We start from the raw sequence: 8,275 nt of genomic DNA, 5'->3' as shown, positions 1-8,275 counted from the left end.
AGATTTTGGTCATTTTCTGAGCATTTCATGGACAAATAGGCAGACACGATACCCATTGGCAAATCTTGGGTGGGCAGAGATGGTAATATTCTCAGAGATTTGCCCTTAATTTCAAAGCCTCAAAGTAAAGATCTAGTGGGGCTGGGTGAGAAGGCTATTGATCTTTAAAGATACTTCAACTTGACTAGGGATTTTGCTTCTGAAATGGTGGAGTACAAATGTTTGTGCCGTAAGAATAAGGCAGGAAACTTACTGGTGTAACCATCCTGCCCAACAGAGTTTCTACCTGTCTTTCTGGACTTGGGGTCTGGGTTGGTATTAGGTTTTGCTCAACAGTGGTGCTGGGAGGTTTCAGTCTACATGCACTGTTGGCTAGGAGAGCTCAGGAATTCATGACTTACGTAAAAACCATAGATCAGTCTTAAGTTTGTCACACATAAGAATATACATGTTAGACTTGTATTTCCCTTGGAGCAGTTTCATGAAAGGCATATGAAGGGTATCAGCCCTTTCAATAGTCTTATTACTTCCTGGTCCAGTTGATTGGGACCAGTGGTGGAATTCAAAATGTTTTACTACCGGTTCTGTTGGGCGTGGCTTGGTGGGCGTGGCAGGGGGAAGGATACTGCAAAATCTCCAGTCAGAAGTATTTGCCGGTTTTCCGAACTACTCAAAATTTCCGCTACCAGTTCTCCAGAATTGGTCAGAACCTGCTGGATACCACCTCTGTCTACCAAGTCTTTAAAATGAAAGAGCTCATTCAGATACTCTGATGTCTAATGAATCCAAATGTTTTTAGCAGATGCTTGCACAGCCTCTCCCAGTCATCTGCTGGGCAATTTTGTCTGTTTGGCCACTGGCAGTAAGAGGCTTCCTTGGCACTTTAATTGCTCTCAACCAGACTTTTTCTATTGGCTGATCTTGGAAGACACCTTTACTTAGGAACTCCAGGAGAAGGTGGCAGTAAAAATCCCTGGAGCATTGGTCTGAAATGAATCTGACTAGACACAAGTACAAACCAAATTCAGGCCTACACTCTGGGAACAAGGAAGTCAAAGTTTCTTCAATTCTTTTCATTGAGTGAGCAGGATATTTCCCAGCTTGCTTAATAAGAAGAGGAAATTCCATTTTAGCAAAGGAATGACATGTAAATCTGCTTTCCATGATGACCACTCTGCCCAGGATTTTGCTGATCATATTACTCAGATTTCCCAGAGATGACTTTATGGGCAGAGGGATGTGATTGTGGCAATACCTGCATGTATCATCCAAAGATGTCTTTTGATTGGTGAACCTTAGTGAAATAGACATAGAGTACTCTCTAGAATGAGTTCTGTTCTTCACAGACTTCATACATGCCTTTCCTAGTACTTTTAGTGGAGGTGGGCTCACCGCAATCTGGAGAATCATCAGAATCACACTTTGAGAGAATATGATGCTACAGCCTTGAAAGAAGTTCTGGTGGCCTTACTCTGGATGAAGAAGCCCAATGTGAATCTAGTTGTTTTGGACAATAATACTGTTTCCCTTCTGGAACAAGGTTATTGTGACCTAGTTATCAGAAGACAACTACATTGTTCCTATGATGAAGCAGATTATCTGGACGTACTTTCATCACAGTTCAAACCTGAGCTTGGGATAGAGGTGACAACTTGGTTACTCTACTACCCAGTTTGTAAGATCTTCCATTGGAGAGGCATGCCCCTCCTGGTCCTTTTAGACCTTCCAGTGGATATCATCAAACATAGTATTCTAGACTATCTGCAAGGGTTGGAGGTTGGAAGCAGTGTTCAATGGTTTCATTACTTTAGATACCAACCCAGTCAGTTCTATAGAGGGAAAAAGAGGTCAAGCTGGTATTCATTTTGGGGCTCTTCTGGATTCAGTCTTCTTGCCTCAAATATTTTACATGTAGCTGCTGGGAAAGCTCATCGGTTTGGGGCAAGACATCTTCAATATGCTGATGATATTTAGCTTTATAGCAACCTCCCCCAAAGTTGTGCTAGATATGCAGTTGAAGCTTTGCTGTGTTTACTGGAAGCTGTAAGAGTCTGGATGAGACAAAACAGACTTAAGGTGAACCCAAGGAAGATGAAGTTGCTGTTTATGCATTGAGATTCTCTGTTGGCCCCTGTGTCTCTTGATGGGGAAGCATTATCCAAGAAAGAGCACCATTTGGAGGTCTAAATGTCAAAAGCACGTTAAATATTTGATACAGGCTTTGCATTAGCTAACTCTTAAGTTTTCAGGCACAATTCAAAGTGCTGTTGAGATCCTGCTTGTTTCTTTGGTTTCATTTCAGTTGGTGCTAAAAAAATAAGCTCCTCCAAAGTTCATGAGGACTGCATCTAATTTTGAATGTTAATGGATTTTAAGGTTGTATTTGCCAGTGGTTGGTTGTTATTTAATGTTATTTTTTCCTAATTTAAACTATGGTTACTGTGAATACTTTGATATGAGTGTGTTATTTTGTTAACCACTAGCTGTCTCAGCAGGTTACTGCAGAATCTAAGTTCATTTAATAAAGATACGAAACAATAAAATGTTTTGGATAATGATTGTTTAAGAAAAATCTCTTTGGATGGAATTCTGATCATAATATAATGGTATGTAGGATCATGAATAGTTCTAAATGATTCACAGGTTTTCTCTCACCACCAATACCTAGATAAACTTCCATGGTATTTTTTCTTATTTAACAAAGTAATATATCTTAATAGCAAAATATGTCATTGCAGCTGGGACTTCTTATAGTAGAGTATTTAAACAGAGTAAAAATTTACTTATATCAGAAAATAATTTTTTTTAATGTTTTAGCAACAACAACAAAATCAGGATGTGAAACTAGTTCAGTTGTTTTTCATTATGGAGTATTCTGACTGAATTACTTTGATTTCTTACCACTAAGTAATTATTAAGAATTATCAAATAGCTATTGATCAGTATCTATTTTGTGCATTCTAACCAAGAAAGAATAAAATAGGATCTGATTTATAGTGAAGACACCTGGCTGTAACATACATGAAAGGCCAGCTAGCTTGTTTAGTTCCAGCTAAGATTCTTTAGAACCCACAGCCCTTCAAATCCTTAGTTTGAGTTTCAATTAAGAAAAAAATTGGAATACCCTGCCCGTAACTTGCTTATCAATTTTTTTTTTTTGTGACTAGTTATTCCTAGCTGGATTTCTGTTTGGTGCTTTAAACAAAAACTATGTTGTGTCAGGGTGAATTTTTTAATTTATAATGTGACGGCTAACAGAAATCATGAAATCTATCGCCAAAATCTCATTTTAGCTACTTTCTTTAATATGTCTTGGAAAGTAGAGTCCAACATCCCACTTAAAGCTCAAATGTGATTAATGGCTCAGAAAAAGCTAAATGATCTAAAGCAACACACCTATGTATTTTGTTGCTGTTTCTGTTTTGAATCTATGGGAATTTTAGAGCACCTGTCAAGATAATTTCTCCACACAATATTATTAGTTGAATCTATTTTCCTGTTGAAATAGCAGCAGGAGAAAGAGTTAGAAGCTAATACCAGGATCTCTGATAGTGGATCTTTCAATACTTCTATGTCTATAGACAACTCTCTGAGGTTTGCCAGCAGGGTTGTCTCCAGAGAAGGCAAAAGTCATGGTGGTCACAGCCATGCAGCTGAAGCTCATTTCTGTTTTGTGTGTGTGCCTCATGGCTGCCAAGACCATCTTGATTTTTAAATTAACCTCCTTTGTGGAATACTTCTTGCTTGGTCGATTCCTAACTCACTTGTGGGATGTGCTTTGTTACTGTCATTTCTTTATTCTTTATTTCTCTGTGCATCATTACCCACTTAATTTCCATGACCATAATGTTATGGTTGAAGGGGCAAATGTGATTTAGTATAATATTGGGGGCTTCGATCCGTATTCTTTGCATAATAGTGAGATTTCAGATAGCTTTGACATTTGATTTCTGGAAGGACCAGCACTGCAGCCTTTTTGTGAACAGACACATCCTATTTTCATCACAGTATTGTGAATGAGAATCAACAATCACGATTAATCACTCCTTTTCCAAATGATCCAAAAAGTTTGATCAACCATTTTCTAGCTTTTTAATGAGAGATTGGATTAATGGGAGTGAACAATATTGGCTGAGAATCCCAGACTGTGGGTTGCCTTTAAAAATAGGGTTAGTTTTTTTGAAGTTTACAGATTGAGTTTGCTTGAAGGTGCAGTGCTGCTCTTCCCTTCCTTGAATACTGTGCTTTTAGGATCTTATTAGAGAAATGGCTGAAAAGCCCCAGCTCTTCCAACTTATTTTATAAACTTCAAAACACATCCCAAAAGTCAAAGAGGCCAAAATGCTAGAAGACAACATTGGTTTTCCATAGTAAGAGAAGTGCTACGTACAGTATTTGCATTCCCATTCCAAACAATGCTAAATTTTCACTTTATAATTTTTTTTTGTAGGGACATTGTTGGGCTGATAAAAAACACAACAACACCATTGTTCTATCTCCAGTACACAATGACATAATGTAAGATCATTAAATATATCTTTTCTCCATGAGAGCTTAAGCTGGACTGTGTGTACCATTCTGATGGATTCTCTTCAAATCTGCTAAATGGCATCTAGCAAATTTTGAAACTACGGTATACTGAGGAAGATTTCCACACCCACACCCACTTAATGTTGAAAAATGTCACTACTTACATAGGGGAATCTTAAAAGCAGATAATCGGGAAGAGAAAAGTGTTTAATGACAATTTGTTTCCTTGGCAAATGCTTTTATTTACTATTCCCTCACATTTGTTAAACCAACTCTGCTTATTTTTTTTATTCTTGCTTGGTGAACGGGTTTCAAGGGTTGTTTTTCAGGCTTCCTGTCGAGGGGAAAACTTCCCTCCCTTCACAGGTGGTTTAGGTGTCTGGTTACCACTTCATTTCTTGTTCCCCTTCCATGCAGAATGCCAGCTTAGGCCTTTTTCTCCCAGAACTGCCACTAGCATCAAGCCACACAGTTATGAAACGGCATCCTGTGGGTGTTGTGGCTGCTTTGTCTGTTGTTTGGCTCAGACAGGTGCCTAGGGTGGTGGCAGCAGCAGCAGCAGCTGCGCTGTTATGTAAGTGGCGCTCAGGCGATGTCTGGAACATTCTGCCTCAACCAGAGGCTGCTGAACTCATTAGCAGCCGCTCAGCCAAGCATCTGAAACCAGTCCGGCATGACTGCAGCTGCACGCTACAGCAGCTCCAGAGGTTTAATAAGAACAAAGTTGGGGTGTGTGTGTGTTTTTTTGTGTGAGAAAGTTTTTGGCTTCTATGGTCCAAACATGTCCTACTAATCCTGCAGCTGCCACTTCCAAAATGTTCTCATGCAATGTGATGATTATATGGAAGCTTTCACTGAGCTGCAAATACCGTAACTGTAAATAATGCTTTAGATATGTATACTGAGAGGATTTTTTAAAAAAACACAGGTAGTCCTTGACTTACAACCACAATTTAACCCAATGTTTATGTTGCTGAGAAATTTAAGTGAGTTTTGCCCTGTTTTACAACTGTTTTTTGCCACCTTTGTTAAGTGAATCACAGCAGTTGTTAAGTGAGTAGCATGTTAAGTGAATCTGGTTTTCCTACTGACTTTGCTTGTCAGAAAGTTGACCCCCACTGCACATTGCAACAGTGTGACTCCCAGGACACTGCAACCATCATAAATGTGTTGTGGTTAGCCAGCAGCAGGTGCGGATGGTTGAGGAGAGCGAGGACTCAGATGAGGGGCCAGGACCATTAGGGAGTGGACTGCTGCCTTCAGAGATTGTGGGGGCTGGCAGCAGCGATGAGGAGGTTCCCGAGGAGTCTGTACCAAGTGTGCGTGCGAGCAGGATTGCTCGTAGGAAAGAACAGCCACAACAGCACGGGTGATTCAGGAGTAAGGCTGCCCCTCCTTCAAGAAGATAAAAGCCAGCTGTGAAAGGAACGTACTTTGCAGAAGGCAAAGACATTTTGAAACTCCATCCTTGTGGACATTCCAAGTATCCTGAGTTTGTATTTGAAGATTCTTGTATTGCAAATTATTTCTTATCTGTTATCTTTTGGCAAGTTTGGCAAGGCTTGTGCTTATCACAGCTAATTATTTTGCAAAAGCATTACAAGGTTTCTTTTCCTTTGGATTGTGTTTGATTTGTTGGAAAAGGGCTTGGGTCAGAACAAAAGAGTCAGTTGTCAAGCATCCGAATGTACATTGCATGACTATGAGGATGCTGCAATGGTCATAAGTGTGAAAAATGGTCATAAGTTACTTTTTTAGTACCGTTGTAATTTCGAATGGTCACTAAGCGAACTGCTGTAGGTCGAGGACTACTTTTACATAGTACAGGTGAAAAACCTTGTAGAATAATATGGATAGGTTTCTGGGCCTTCAAGATTGCCAAAAGGTGGAGTGTTTTTTTGTCCCTTAAAGTAATGACACCTTCAGAGTCCCTTCTTGTGCTGAGCTCAATTATATTAGATTCAGATAGTGGAATGTTAGCATAGATACTTCCTTAGCTGTGAAGTCAATTTCACTGCTGTGCGATAACTAATTCACCTCAAACTTCTGCAGATGTTTGTTCTAAGATAAAATGGAAGTCATCCTAAACTGAATGCAAAAAGTTTAGAATTTATTAGAATATGCCATATGTAAATGATATATTCAGAGGAGAAGAAGCTTCTTGGATGAGAAGCAAAAAGTCTTCAAAGAAAAACCAGACAGTCCAGTTGCCTCTTGAAATAGCACCTTTGGGACATATGTAAATACCTGTATGTAACAGTTATTGCACCTAATCTCTCTTGTGTGGTGCTGGGCTTCTGTGGTCATTCAATTATAAGTCCTCTTTAATAGAATGGAATCACTATTGAATGTTTAACATTACCTAGAGATACTGTTTTTAAAATACAGGTTCAGAAGATTTGCAGGATTTGCAAGATTTGAAGGAAAGTGAAAAGGATAAAAGATACAAAGTTGTGATTTCCATGCGTTTCCAGAGAGTCATTTGGCATTAATTCTGGAATGCCCCTCTGCCACCAATCTGAGACACTGCTTGAGGAATGACCATTATAATCCTGTTTGAAACATTCTTTCTGAATGTTTACAGTCAATTGCTTATAAATATATGTTTGCTACCAAAAATGAGCCTGTGTTGTACAAAACACACACACTAGATTATGAGCTTGAAAAAACTTTAGAACTTAAAATATGCTTGATAACATTCCTAGAACATATTAAAGGCATAGTTTTTTTTTTTAAAAAAAAAGTAGATTTGGAATGACAGCAGTATACAGTGTACATTTTCCATACTAATTTGATATATGCTAGTAGAGAGTGGTATGTCTGGGCATTTCAACATGAGATCTGAAAGCAGTTCTGAGCCTCTGGGATTTCACAGGGTCAGCTAAATTCGTGGCTGAATCCACTGAAGTCAGGTAATCTCAAATGCAAACAAACCCAAACTCCATTCATTCTTGCATTCATTCGATCTCTCTGCAACAGTGTGATTCTGCAAAGCAGGTGGGTAGTTTCAATCCAGTAATCCTGGTGGAAGATCTCTTGCCTCATCACTTCCTTCCCAAGCTTCAGCCACCCTTAACTGTCAGCAGACTTTTATTAAGTTTATACCTTTAAAGGAAAAAGGATAAAGGTGGGTATCTTTATGCATGGTTTGCAGGAACATAATGATTCTGCCATTATTGTCTCCCATTATTCTGTCCAGGTACCTAAAATATAATAGATAAGAACCCAGGTACAGGATGGAATGCACGTTTCAGTGTAACATACAAAGCAAGAAGCAATTACAGTAAGGGTCTGGGTATATGAATTGTATTTGTGCATATAAACACTGTTTCAACAGAAGAATAAAAACTGGCAACATTCATTCAGAAAATAAGTCAAATGATAACATCAAATTATATTTTGTATTCAACAATAACACTGCTTAGAAACATACACACCCATGGACATTTCCACATACGTTTAGTCATATACCTAGAAACAAATATTCATTGTTGATATTGTGTGACGTTGCTTAGTTTTGAGACAAGTACAAATCAGAAAAAGATTCAAGTGTAGTTAGTAATGGCAGATTAGGAGCATCATATTGTGAAACAGAAAGCTCTGGCACTGAAAGAAGAATGTTTGTTGCAGAACAGTGGGCAGAAAAGCTTACATAAGCAGAGGCCAAGGTTGTTGGGCTCAAAGGCAAACATTGTATGAAAACCAACGTTAAGGATGGATGGGAGCTGGTAACCAAATTTTCCCA

This window comes from Pseudonaja textilis, chromosome 2, assembly GCF_049901715.1.
Source record: "Pseudonaja textilis isolate UNSWEBS1 chromosome 2, rPseTex1.2, whole genome shotgun sequence".
Classification (NCBI taxonomy): domain Eukaryota; kingdom Metazoa; phylum Chordata; class Lepidosauria; order Squamata; family Elapidae; genus Pseudonaja; species Pseudonaja textilis.
The sequence above is the reverse complement of the archived record's forward strand: the minus strand, read 5'-3'. Positions refer to the sequence as shown.